We start from the raw sequence: 13,574 nt of genomic DNA on the forward strand, positions 1-13,574 counted from the left end.
AGTGTGTGTGTGAGTGTGTGTGTGAGTGTGAGTGTGTGTGAGTGAGTGTGTGTGTGTGTGTGAGAGAGTGTGTGTGAGTGAGTGTGAGTGTGTGTGAGAGTGTGTGTGTGAGTGTGTGTGAGAGTGTGTGTGTGTGAGTGTGTGTGTGTGTGTGTGTGTGAGTGTGTGTGTGTGTGAGAGTGTGTGTGAGAGTGTGTGTGTGTGAGAGTGTGTGTGTGTGATTGTGTGTGAGAGTGAGTGTGTGTGTGTGAGTGTGAGTGTGTGTGTGTGAGTGTGAGTGTGTGTGTGTGAGTGTGAGTGTGTGTGTGTGAGTGTGTGTGAGTGAGTGAGTGTGTGTGTGTGTGAGAGAGCGAGTGTGTGTGTGTGAGAGTGAGTGTGTGTGAGAGAGTGAGTGTGTGTGTGTGTGTGTGAGTGAGTGTGTGTGTGTGAGAGTGAGTGTGTGTGTGAGTGAGTGAGTGTGTGTGTGTGAGAGAGTGAGTGTGTGTGTGTGAGAGAGTGAGTGTGTGTGTGTTTGAGAGTGAGTGTGTGTGTGAGTGTGTGTGTGTGTGAGAGTGAGTGTGAGTGAGTGAGTGAGTGAGTGAGTGAGTGAGTGAGTGAGTGAGTGAGTGAGTGAGTGAGTGTGTGTGTGTGAGAGTGAGTGAGTGAGTGAGTGAGTGAGTGAGTGAGTGAGTGTGTGTGAGTGTGTGTGTGTGTATGTGCAGACAGAATGGTTGCAGCCCCTAAGCCAGTACCTGTGTCTGTGGATAACTGCATTGAACAGTTTGCCGTCTCTCCAGCTGCTGGTGAAATTGTCACATTTCAGCTCGGGATATCCTTCCACCATCCTCTGAGACCACAGTAGCAGCTTCTCTTTAGCTGTCATATCATCAGACTGCCCAGTGACCTGGATATCCGAGATCTAAAAGCAGACAAACAATTCACTCTCACTGCCAACATCACAAAATATCACACATTCACACATCACAACAAGCCCATTCCAGCTTGGGACAAACTCACCCAATAACACGCCCCAGCTGCCATTTAATGGTCAGATAATTAGCAAGGGACTTAGCAGCGATCCCTGCAGAACACCACTGGACACAGGCTTCCAGTCACAAAAACATCCTTTGACCATCACACTCTGCCTCCTGCCACAAAGCCAATTTTGGATCCAATTTGCCAAACTGCCCTGGATTCCATTGGATCTTACCTTCAGCATCAGTCTCCCACGTGGGACCTTGTCAAAGGCTTTGCTGACATCCACTGTACTACCCTTGTCTGCACATCTGGTCACCTCCTCAAAAAGTTCAATCAAGTTTGTTAGTGAAGGCTCACTGGTTTAGGGGTATGGTTCTTCATTTGGGTGTTGCAATCAGAAATCTTGTGATTGGTTCAATTCTGAAACAAGTCATTTGCTGTTGTTTCCTATTCAGCGTGGATTAGTTAAAGGAAAGTGTTGTCTCACAAACTTGATTGAATTCTTTGAGGAACAGGCAAGAAGGGTTGATGGAGGTAGTGCGGTGGATCAAAAACAGAAAACGCTGGAAAATCTCAGCAGGTTTGACAGCATTGGCTGGATGAGCCTGTGTCAGAGCTGAAATGAAGTGGATGTTGTTCACATTGATTTTAACAAGGTCCCACATGGCCAATTGGTCAAAAAGTAAAAGCCTTTGGGGTACAGGGTGTGGCAAACTGGATCCAAAGTGGCTTAGTGACAGGAAACAAAGGATAATGTTGGATAGTGCCCTTGCAGACGGAAAGTTGTTTCTAGTGGTGTTCCACAGGGCTCAGTGTTGGGACCCTTGCTGTTTGTATTATATATTAGATTTGGATGTGAACCTGGAAGGCACGATTGGAAAATGTGCAGGTGACACAAAGATTGGGCGAGTAGTAGAAAGTGTAGAGGATAATTCTAATCTCCAAAACAATATTGATGGATTGGTGGAGCAGGTGAGAAAGTGGCAGGTGCATTTTTACAAAAAAGTGTGAGGTGATGTATTTAGAGAGGTTAAACAGTTATAGGAAATATACAGCAAATGGGGATACACTGAGAGGGGGTGATGAAGTGAGAATCTCAGTGTACAGATGCACAGCATCCTAATGCTAGATAAGGTTGTAAAGAAGGCATACAGAATGCTCTCTTTCATTGGCAGAGGTATACAATATAAAAGTAAGGATACAATGTTGGAAGTATATAAAACACTGGTGAGGCCACAACTGGAGTATCATCTACAGTTCTGCTCACATTACAGGAATGATGTGATTGCTCTGGAGAGAGTGCAGAGATTTACAAGGATGTTGCCAGGGTAGAAAAGTGTAGCTACGAGGAGAGATTGAATAGGTTGAGGTTATTTCCCTTGGAACAAAGGAGGCTGAGGGGTGACTTTATAGAGGGAAGGGACAGCCTGGGCAGGATAAAATGGTTTCCCTTGATGAAAAATGCTAGAGCCAGGGAACATAGATCCAAGAGGCATCACGGTGGTACAGTGGTTAGTGCCGCTGCCTCACAGCACCAGGGTCCTGGGTTCGATTCCCAGCTCAGGTCACTGTCTGTGTGCAGTTTGCACATTCTCCCTGTGTCTGTGTGGGTTTCCGCCAGGTGCTCCGGTTTCCTCCCACAGTCCAAAGATGTGCAGGTTAGGTTCATTGGCTGTGCTAAAATTGCCCCTTAGTGTCAGGGAATTAGCAGAGTAAATAAGTGGGGTTATGGGAATAAGACCTGGGTGGGACTGTGGTCAGTGCAAACTCAATAGGACGAATGGCCTCCTTCTGTACTGTAGGGATTCTATGAGAAGGTGCAGAGAGGCCATGAGGAAGAACTTTTTTATGCAGAGAGTGTTGGACGTCCGGAATTTGCTGCTCAAGTTGGTTGTGGAGGCAGAGGCCCTAAACTCTTTGAAAATGTACCTAGATCTGCACCCTAAGTGCTGTAAGCTACAGAGTTTTGCGCCGGGTGTAGCAAGGTGCGATTGGAAAGGGCACCTTGGTCCCCCACGCTGGCATGGACAAGATGGGCTGAGTGGCTTTCTTCTGTGCTGTAATTTCTCTATGTTTCTAGGATCTGGGGAGAATGCAGGCTTAGGCTATTGAGTTGGACGATCAGCTATGACCATAATAAAGAGCATGATGTGGAGATGCCAGTGTTGGACAGGGGGAAATGCAGTAAGAAGTCTCACAACACCAGATTAAAGTCTAACAGGTTTATTTAAGAACATAAGAAATAGCAGCAGGAGTAGGCCATCTAGCCCTTCGAGCCTGCCCCGCCATTCAATAAGATCATGGCTGATCTGAAGTGGATCAGTTCCACTTTCCCGCCTTCTCCCCATAACCCTTAATTCCCTTGTCTATCAGAAACCTATCTACCCATGACTTAAATATATTTAGCAAGGTAGCCTCCACCACTTCAACGGGCAGAGAATTCCAGAGATTCACCACCCATTGAGTGAAGAAGTTCCTCCTCAACTCCGATCTAAACTGCACCCTCCTTATCTTCAGTCTGTGCCCTCTAGTCCTGCTATCCTTTCTAAGAGGGAAGAATCTCTCTACCTCTAACATATCCATCCCTTTCATTATCTTATACGTCTCTATAAGATCCCCCCTCATCCTTCGAAACTCCAACAAGTACAGACCCAGTCTATTTAATCTCTCCTCGTAGGCCAACCCCCTCATCTCCGGTATCAGCCTGGTGAACCTCCTCTGCACTGCCTCCAAGGCCAAAATATCCTTGCACAAGTGCAGCGACCAAAACTGCACACAGTACTCCAGCTGCGGCCTCACCAGTGCCCTGTACAGTTGCAGCAAAACCTCCCTGCTTTTATATTCTATCCCCCTTGCTATGAAGGCCAGCATCCCATTCGCCTCCTTGATCACCTGCTGCATCTGCACACTGGGTTTTTGCGATTCATGCACAAGGACCCCCAGGTCCCTCTGCACCGTAGCATGCTGCAGCTTTTCGCCTTTTAAATAATAATCCCTCCTACTATTATTTCTGCCAAAGTGGATAACCTCACATTATACTCCATATGCCAGGTCCTCACCCACTCGCTCAGCCTATCCAGATCTCTCTGCAGACTTTCCACACCCTCCGCGCAATTTGCTTTTCCACTCATCTTCGTGTCATCAGCAAATTTCGTCACCCTACACTCAGCCCCCTCCTCCAGATCATCTATATAAATGGTAAAGAGCTGAGGCCCCAGCACCGATCCCTGCGGCACTCCACTAGTCACCAACCGCCAATCCGAATAGCACCATTGATACCAACTCTCTGCTTCCTATTAGACAGCCAATCCTCTATCCACGCGAATACCTTACCCCTAACTCCGTGCATCCTAACCTTCTGTAGCAACCTTTTATGAGGCACCTTATCAAACGCCTTTTGGAAATCGAAAAACACCACATCCACCGGCTCCCCTCTGTCTACTGCACTAGTCACATCCTCATAGAAATCCAATAAATTCGTCAAACACGACTTCTCCTTAACGAATCCATGCTGCGTCTGCTCGATCAAACCATTCTTTTCTAGGTGCCTCACTATTTCTTCTTTGATGACAGATTCTAGCATTTTTCCAACTACAGACGTTAAACTAACCGGCCTATAATTCCCTGCCTTTTGTCTGCTACCTTTTGTAAACAGCGGCGTAACATTAGCCGTTTTCCAACGTTCCGGCACTTCCCCGGAATCCAGTGAATTTTGGTAAATAATTACTAAGGCATCCACTATCACCTCTGCCATTTCCTTCAGAACCTTGGGATCATTCCATCCGGTCCTGGGGACTTGTCCACCTTCAGTCCCATTAGTCTATCAAGCACTACCTCTCTAGTGACAGTAATCGCTTTCAGGCCCTCAACTCCTACCATCCCTCTATCTTTAATATCCGGCAAACTATTCGTGTCCTCCTCCGTGAAGACAGAGGCAAAAAACTTATTTAAAGCCTCAGCCATTTCTTCATCTCCCACCGCTAAATCCCCTCTCTCATCCTCTAAGGGTCCAACATTATTTGATAGTAATCCCACAAGCTTTCGGGGTTTGCCCCTTTGTCAGGTGAGTGGAGACCAGAATTCACCATTCACTTGACGAAGGGGCAAACCCCCAAAGCTTGTGGGTTTACTAGCAAATAAACTGGTTGGACTTCAACCTGATGTTGTGAGATTTCTTACACAATGAAGAGAACAGGCTCGAAGGGCTGAAGGGCCTCATCTGCTCCTACTTTCTATGCTTCTATGATCTCTCGCTGACAAAGCCATGTTGACTATCCATGTCTAGTTACCCTCAAGAACAAAGACAAAGAAAATTACAGCACAGGAACAGGCCATTCGGCCCTCCAAGCCTGCACCGACCATGCTGCCCGGCCTAACTAAAACCCCCTACCTTTCCGGGGACCATATCCCTCTATTCCCATCCTATTCATGTGCTTGTCAAGACACCCCATAAAACTCACTACCGTATCCACTTCCACTACCTCCCCCGGCAACGAGTTCCAGGCACCCACTACTGTGTTTAAAAAATCTGCCTCGTACATCTCCTTTAAACCTTGCCCCTCGCACCTTAAACCTGTGCCCCCTAGTAATTGACTCTTCCACCCTGGGAAAAAGCTTCTGACTATCCACTCTGTCCATCCCTCTCATAATCTTATAGACTTCTATCAGGTCTCCCCTCAACCTCTATCGTTCCAGTGAGAACAAACCAAGTTTCACCAACCTCTCCTCGTAGTTAATGCCCTCCATACCAGGCAACATCCTGGTAAATCTTTTCTGTACCTTCTCCAAAACCTCCACATCCTTCTGGTGGTGTGGTGACCAGAATTGAACACTATATTCCAAGTGCAGCTTAACTAAGGTTGTATAAAGCTGCAACACGACTTGCCAATTTTTAAACTCAATACCCCGGCCAATGAAGGCAAGCATGCCGTATGCCTTCCTGACTACCTTATCCACCTGCATTGCCACTTTCAGTGAGCTGTGTACCTGTACACCCAGATCCCTCTGCCTATCAATACTCTTAAGGGTTCTGCCATTTACTGTCTATTTCCTATCTGTATTAGACCTTCCAAAATGCATTACCTCACATTTGCCCGGACTTTGTTCTTTGTCACGCATGAGGGACCTTATTGGAGTTTAGAAGGATGAGGGGGGATCTTATAGAGAAGTATAAGATAATGAAGGGGATAGATAGGGTAGAGAGATTCTTCCCACATAGAAAGGATAGCAGGACTAGAGGGCACAGCCTCAAGATAAGGGGGGGCAGTTTAGATCAGAGTTGAGGAGGAACTTCTTCACTCAAAGGGTGGTGAATCTCTGGAATTCTCTGCCCGTTGAAGTGGTGGAGGCGACCTCACTAAATATATTTAAGTCACGGGTAGATAGGTTTCTGATAGACAAGGGAATTAAGGGTTATGGGGAGAAAGCAGGAAAGTGGAACTGATCCACTTCAGATCAGCCATGATCTTATTGAATGGCGGGGCAGGCTCGAAGGGCTAGATGGCCTACTCCTGCTCCTATTTCTTATGTTCTTATTGAACGCCTTGCTGAAGTCCATATAAACCACATCTACTGCTCTTCCTTTGTCAATGTGTTTAGTCACATTTTCAAAGAACTCAACCAGGCTCATGAGGCACGATCTGCCTTTTACAAAAGCCAGTACCAGGTCAAGTACAGCCTCTCCTCTCATAGCCTTATCCACATACTGTGTCAGGAAACCCTCCTGAACACACCTAACAAACTCCGCCCCATCCAAACCCCTTGCCCTAGGGATATTCCAGTCGATGTTTGGGAAATTAAAGTCTCCCATCACGACAACTCTGTTATTACTACATCTCTCCAGCGAGATCCTCTCCATGAGAGAATACTGGATAGCAGAGATAAGGCTCAAAGAGGGAGGTTAATAGAATGTTGTAAGAGGAACAGAGAGAGGTGAAGAAAGAGAGATAAAGACAGAGAGAGAAAGAGAGAGACAGACAGAGACACAGAGAGAGAGACAGACAGTGAGAAAGTGAGAGATGGATAAAGATGGAAGAGAGAGAGACAATGAGAGAGAGACAGTGAGAATGAGAGACACAGAGCGAGAGACAAGCTAGAATAGAACATAAGAACATAAGAAATAGGAGCAGGAGTAGGCCATCTAGCCCTTCGAGCCTGCCCCGCCATTCAATAAGATCATGGCTGATCTGTCGTGGCTCAGTTCCACCTTCCCACCCTCTCCCCATAACCCTTAATCCCCTCTCCTATCAAAAACCCATCAACCCACGTCTTAAAAATATTTAGCGAGGTAGCCTCCACCACTTCAACGGGCAGAGAATTTCAGAGATTCACCACCCTTTGAGTGAAGAAGTTCCTCCTCAACTCCGTTCTAAACCGCCTCCCCTTTATCTTCAGGCTGTGCCCCCTAGTCCTACTGTCTTTTTTGAGCGGGAAGAGTCTCTCCACCTCTATCCTATCCATCCCATTCATCATCTTATACGTCTCAATGAGATCTCCCCTCATTCTTCTAAACTCTAACGAGTACAAGCCTAGTTTATTCAGCCTCTCCTCATAGCTCAACCCCCTCAACTCCGGTATCAGCCTAGTAAACCTCCTCTGCACTCCCTCCAAGGCCAAAATATCTTTGCGCAGGTGCGGTGCCCAAAACTGCACACAGTACTCCAGCTGAAGACAGAGAGAGAAAAGGAGAGAAAGAAACAGAGAGAGACGGAGACAAATGGAGAGAGAGAGATGGAAAAAGAGACATTGAGAGAGAGACACACACACTGCGAGAGAGAGAGACACAATGAGTCAGAGAGACACAGTGAGACAAACAGCAAGTAAGTGAGAGATGGAGAAAGAGATGGAAAGAGAGAGGCAGAGAAAGAGACAGACAGACAGAGAGTGAGAGGCAGAGAGAGAAAGATGCAGTGACAGAGAGACACAACAAGAGAGAGAGACAGCGCGAGAGATAGCGAGAGAGCAAGTGAGAGATGGAAAAAGAGATGAAAGAGAGACGGGCAGAGAGAGGGAAGTGGGGAGAAAGAAAGGGGCAGAGTGAGAAAGAGACAGTGAGAGAGGGAGACAGTGAGAGAGGGAGAGAGAGAGAGACAAGCAAAGGAGGCAGAGAGAGAGAGACAATAAGAGAGGGAACAGAGAGAGAGAGAGACAGATTGAGAAAGAGAGGCAGAGGGAAAGACAAGTTTAAAGGCTCTGAGCCTTAATACGCGGAGCATTCGCAATAAAGTGGATGAACTAATCACGCAGATAGCTGTAAACAGGTACGATATATGTGGGATTCGGGAGACATGGCTGCAGGGTGACCAGGGATGGGAACTGAATGTTCCAGGATATTCAATATTTAGGAAGGGCAGACATAAAGGAAAAGGTGGTGGAGTGGCACAGCTGGTTAAAGAGGAAATTTACACAATAGTGAGAAAGGATATTCGCTCTGACATCGTGGAGTCTGTATGGGTAGAGTTGAGAAATACCAAGGGACAAAAAACATTACTGCGTGTGATATACAGACCCCAAACTGCAGCGGTGATGTTGGGAATGGCATTAAACACAAAATTAGAGATGCGTGTGATAAGGGAATATCGGTGATGATGGGTGATTTTAATCTACACATAGATTGGGCAAATCAAATTAGCCACAATGCCATAGAGCAGGAATTCCTGGAGTGTATACGGGATGGTTTTCTTCACCAATATGTGGAGGAACCAACCAGAGAGCAGGCCATCTTAGACTGGGCACTGTGTAATGAGAAGGGAATCATTGCCAATCCAGCTGTACCAGACCCTGTGGAGATGAGCGACTAGAACATGATAGAATTTTTATTCAAGATGGAGAGTGAAGTAGTTGATTCGGAGACTTGGGTGCTGAATCTTTATAAAGGAAACTATGGGAATATGAGGCACGAGTTGGCCTTGACAGATTGGGGAGAGTTACTTAAAGGGATGCCAGTGGATAGACAATGGCAAACATTCAGGGAACACATGGGGGAACTGCAGCAAGTGTTTATTCCTGTCTGGCACAAAAACAAAATGGGCCAATCCATGGCTTACAAAGGAAATTGGAGAGAGTGTCCGATCTAAGGAAGAAGCATACAGATTGGCCAAGAAAACTAATTGGTCTGAGGATTGGGAGCAGTTTAGAATTCAGCAAAGAAGGACCAAGGGATTGATTAAGAAGGGGAAAATACAATACGAAAGTAAGCTTGTAGGGAACATAAAGACTAACACTAAGAGTTTCTATAGATACGTGAAGAGAAAGAGGTTGGTGAAGACAAATGTAGGTCCCCTACAGACAGAAATGGGGGAATGTATAATAGGGAACAAAGAAATGGCCAAGAAACTGAATACATATTTTGGTTCTGTCTTCACAAAAGAGACACAAATCAGATACCAGAAATGTTGGAGAATGTAAGATTTAGTGAGAGGGAATATCCAGAGAGATAATATTAGTAGAGAAATGGTACAGGGAAAATTGATGGGATTGAAGGTGGATAAATCTCCAGTTTGATAATCTACATCCCAGGATACTTAAGGAAGTAGCTCTGGAAATAGTAGATGCATTGGTGGGCATCTTCCAGGATTCTATAGACTCTGGAACAGTCCCCGCAGATTGGAGAGTAGTGAATCTCACTCCAATATTCAAAAAGGGAGGTGGAGAGAAAACAGGGAATTATAGACCAGTAAGCTTAACATCGGCAGTGGGGAAAATTCTCAAATCCATTATCAAGGACTTTATAGCAGAGCATTTAGAAAGCAGTGACAGGATCAGGCAGAGTCAGCATGGATTGATGAAGGGGAAATCATGCTTGATAAATCTGTTGGAATTCTTTGAAGATGTAACTAGTAAAGTTGACAAGGGGGAGCCAGTCGATGTCATCTATTTGCTGTTTCAGAAAGTGTTGATAAAGTCCCGCATAAGAGATTATTGTGCAAGATTAAAGTGCATGGGATTGGAGGAAATGTATTGAGATGGATAGAAAACTGGTTGGCAGAGAGGAAACAAAGAGTAGGAATTAATGGGTGCTTTTCAAATTGGCCGGCACTAACTAGTGGGGTGCCACAGGGATCGGTGCTGGGACCCCAGCTATTCACAATATATATTAATGATTTGGATGAGGGAACAAGATGTAACATCTCAAAGTTTTCAGTTGATACCAAGCTGGGTGGGAGGGTGAACTGTGACGAGGATACAGAGATCCTTCAGAATGATCTGGACAGGTTGGGTGAGCGGGCTAATCAATGGCAGATGCAGTATAATTTGGATAAATGTGAGGTTATTCACTTTGGAAGCAAAAACAAGAAGGCAGATTACTACCTGAATGGCTGTAAATTGGGAGAGGGGAGTGTGCAGAGGGACCTGGGTGTTCTTGTGTACCAGTCACTGAAGGTAAGCATGCAGGTACAACAGGCGGTAAAGAAGGCAAATGGTATGCTGGCCTTCATTGTGAGAGGTTTCGAGTTCCACAGGATCCAGGGTGAGGTATCTAAATGGATACAAAATTGGCTTCTTGACTGATGCCAGAGAGTGGTTATAGAGAGTTGTCTTTCAAACTGGAGGCCTGTGACCAGCGGTGTGCCTCAGGGATCAGTGCTGGGTCCACTGTTATTTGTCATTTATGTTAACGATTTGGATGAGAATACAGGAAGCATGGTTAGTAAGTTTGCAGATGACACTAAGATTGGTGGCATGGTGGACAGTGAAGAAAGTTATCTCCAATTGTAATGGGATCTTGATCAATTGGGCCAGTGGGCTGACAAAAGGCAGATGGAGTTTAATTTGGACAATTGCGAGGCGATGCATTTTGGTAGACTGAACCAGGGCAGGACTTATTCAGTTAACGGTAGGGCGTTGAGGAAAGTTACAGAACAAAGAGATCTAGGGGTACAGGTTCATAGCTCCTTGAAAGTGGAGTCACAGGTGGACAGAGTGGTGAAGAAGGTATTCAGCATGCTTGGTTTCATTGTTCAGAACACCGAATACAGGAGTTGGGACGTCTTGTTGAAGTTGTACAAGACATTGGTAAGGCCACACTTGGAATACTGTGTGCAATTGTGGTCACCCTATTATGGGGAGAGGGCGGGAATGTGGAACTGAGCCATGACAGATCAGCCATGATCTTATTGAATGGTGGGCAGGCTCGAAGGGCTAGATGGCCTACTTCTGCTCCTATTTCTTATGTTCTTATAGAAAATATATTATTAAACTAGAAAGAATGCAAAATAGATTTACTAGGATGTTACCGGGACTTGATGGATTGAGTTATAAGGAGAGGCTGAATAGACTGGGACGTTTTTCTCTGGAGCGTAGGAGGCTGAGGAGTGATCTTATAGAGGTCTATAAAATAATGAGGGGTATAGACAAGGTAGATAGTCAATATCTTTTCTCAAAGGTAGGAGAGTCTAAAACCAGAGGGCATAGGTTTAAGGTGAGAGGGGAGAGGTATAAAAGTGTCCAGAGGGGCAATTTTTTCACACAGAGGGTGGTGAGTGTCTAGGTAGTAGTAGAGGCGGGTACAATTTTATCTTTAAAAAGCATTTAGACAGTTACATGGGTAAAATGGGTATAGAAGTATATGGGCCAAATGCAGGCAATTGGGATTAGTTTACGGGTTTCAAAAAAAAGAGCAGCATATACAAGGTGAACCGAAGGGCCTGTTTCCATGTTGTAATCTCTATGACTCTGTGACTCGACAGGAGCAGGGATGTGTTGTTACAATTATACAGGGCCTTGGTGAGGCTACACCTAGAGGATTGTGTGCAGTTTTGGTCTCCTTTTCTGAGGAAGGATGTTCTTGCTCTCGAGGGAGTGCAGTGAAGGTTTACCAGGCTGATTCCGGGGATGGTGGGACTGATGTATGAGGAGAGATTGACTTGGTTAGGATTGTTTTAACTGGAGTTCAGACAAATGAGGGGGGATCTCATAGAGACTTATAAAATTCTAACAGGTCTAGACAGGGTCGATACAGGGAGGATATTCCTGATGGTGGGGGAGTCCAGAGCCAGGGGTCAGTAAGAATTCAGGGTGGACCATTAGGATGGAGGTGAGGAAACATTTCTTCACCCAGAGAGTGGTGAGCCTGTGGAACTCATTCCCACAGGAAGTAGTTGATGCCAAAACATTGAATGTACTCAAGGGGCAGCTGGATATAGCACTTGGGGTGAATGGGATCAAAGGTTATGGGGAGAAAACAGGATTAGGCTATTGAGTTGGATGATCAGCTATGATCATAATGAATGGTGGAGCAGGCTCGAAGGGCCGAATGGCCTCCTCCTGCTCCTATCTTCAGTGTTTCTATGAGAGAGACAGAGAGAGAAAGAAACTGAAATGGAGAGAGAGAGAGAGATGGTGAGAGAAAGGCAGAGAGATAGATGTTTTAAAGTTTTTGTTAAAAGTTTCAAATTTTTAAAGTTTATTAGTGTCAGAAATAAGGCTTTCATTATCACTGCAATGAAGTTATTGTGAAATTCCCTTAGTCACCACACTCCGCCACCTGTTCGGGTCAATGTGACTAACCACGACATCTTTCAGACTGTGGGTGGAAACCAGAGCACCCGGGGGAAACCCACGGAAACACGGGGAGAATGTGCAAACTGCACACAGACAGTGACCCAATCTGGGAATCGAACCCAGGACCCTGGAGCTATGAGGCAGCAATGCTAACCACTGTGCTGACCTGCAAGAGAGTGACACAGCGAGAGAGATAGCGAGATCAAGATAATGAGAGATGGAAAAAGAGATGGAAAAAGAGAAGCAGAGAGGGAGTGAAGCAGGGAGACAGAGCGAGAGGGACAGAGACAGACAGAGAGAGAGAGATGGAGAGACAAAGGCGCAGAGAGAGAGAGACAGCGAGAGAGACAGCAAGAGAGAGAGACACAGCCAGAAAGACACAGCCAGAGAGACACAGCCAGAGAGAGGTAGCGAGAGAGAGAGACAGCGAGGGAGAGAGAGAGAGACAGGGAGAGAGAGAGACAGGGAGAGAGAGAGACAGGGAGAGAGAGAGACAGGGAGAGAGAGAGACAGGGAGAGAGAGAGACAGGGAGAGAGGGAGACAGGGAGAGAGGGAGACAGGGAGAGAGGGAGACAGGGAGAGAGGGAGACAGGGAGAGAGGGAGACAGCGAGAGAGGGAGACAGCGAGAGAGGGAGACAGCGAGAGAGGGAGACAGCGAGAGAGGGAGACAGCGAGAGAGGGAGACAGCGAGAGAGGGAGACAGCGAGAGAGGGAGACAGCGAGAGAGGGAGACAGCGAGAGACAGCGAGAGAGAGAGAGACAGCGAGAGAGAGACAGCGAGAGAGAGAGACTGTGAGAGAGACACAGCGTGACAGATGCAGCGAGAGAGAACAGCGAGAGACAGTGAAAGAAAGAGAGAGAAAGAGACACAGTGAGAGACAGACACAGTAAGAGAGAGGGACACAGCGAGAGAGAGGGACACAGCGAGAGAGAGGGACACAGCGAGAGAGAGGGACAGCAAGAGACAGCAAGAGAAAGAGACAGACAGCGAGAGATGGAGAGGGTAGTTTCTGAGGTTTCAGGTGGTGCTTTAAAACTTGGGACGGAGATTTGTGCACAGCCAGAGAGACACAGCGAAAGAGAGAGTCAGTGAGAGAGAGGTAGCGATAGAGA

The 13,574-nt window shown here is 46.3% G+C and overlaps 1 pseudogene across 1 annotated transcript in view; it reads right to left on the reverse strand.

Annotated features, from left to right (window-relative positions):
- Positions 1 to 731: 731 nt before the first annotated feature.
- LOC145339839 (alpha-actinin pseudogene) overlaps positions 732 to 13,574 on the reverse strand; it is a 48,763-nt pseudogene continuing 35,920 nt past the window's right edge. The window contains exon 5 of the transcript XR_013886078.1: positions 732 to 898. The product of XR_013886078.1 is annotated as an alpha-actinin pseudogene (transcript). The remainder of the gene's footprint in view (positions 899 to 13,574) is intronic.

Source organism: Carcharhinus amblyrhynchos, unplaced genomic scaffold (genome assembly GCF_965287045.1).
Source record: "Carcharhinus amblyrhynchos unplaced genomic scaffold, sCarAmb.v2.hapA scaffold_698, whole genome shotgun sequence".
Taxonomy (NCBI): domain Eukaryota; kingdom Metazoa; phylum Chordata; class Chondrichthyes; order Carcharhiniformes; family Carcharhinidae; genus Carcharhinus; species Carcharhinus amblyrhynchos.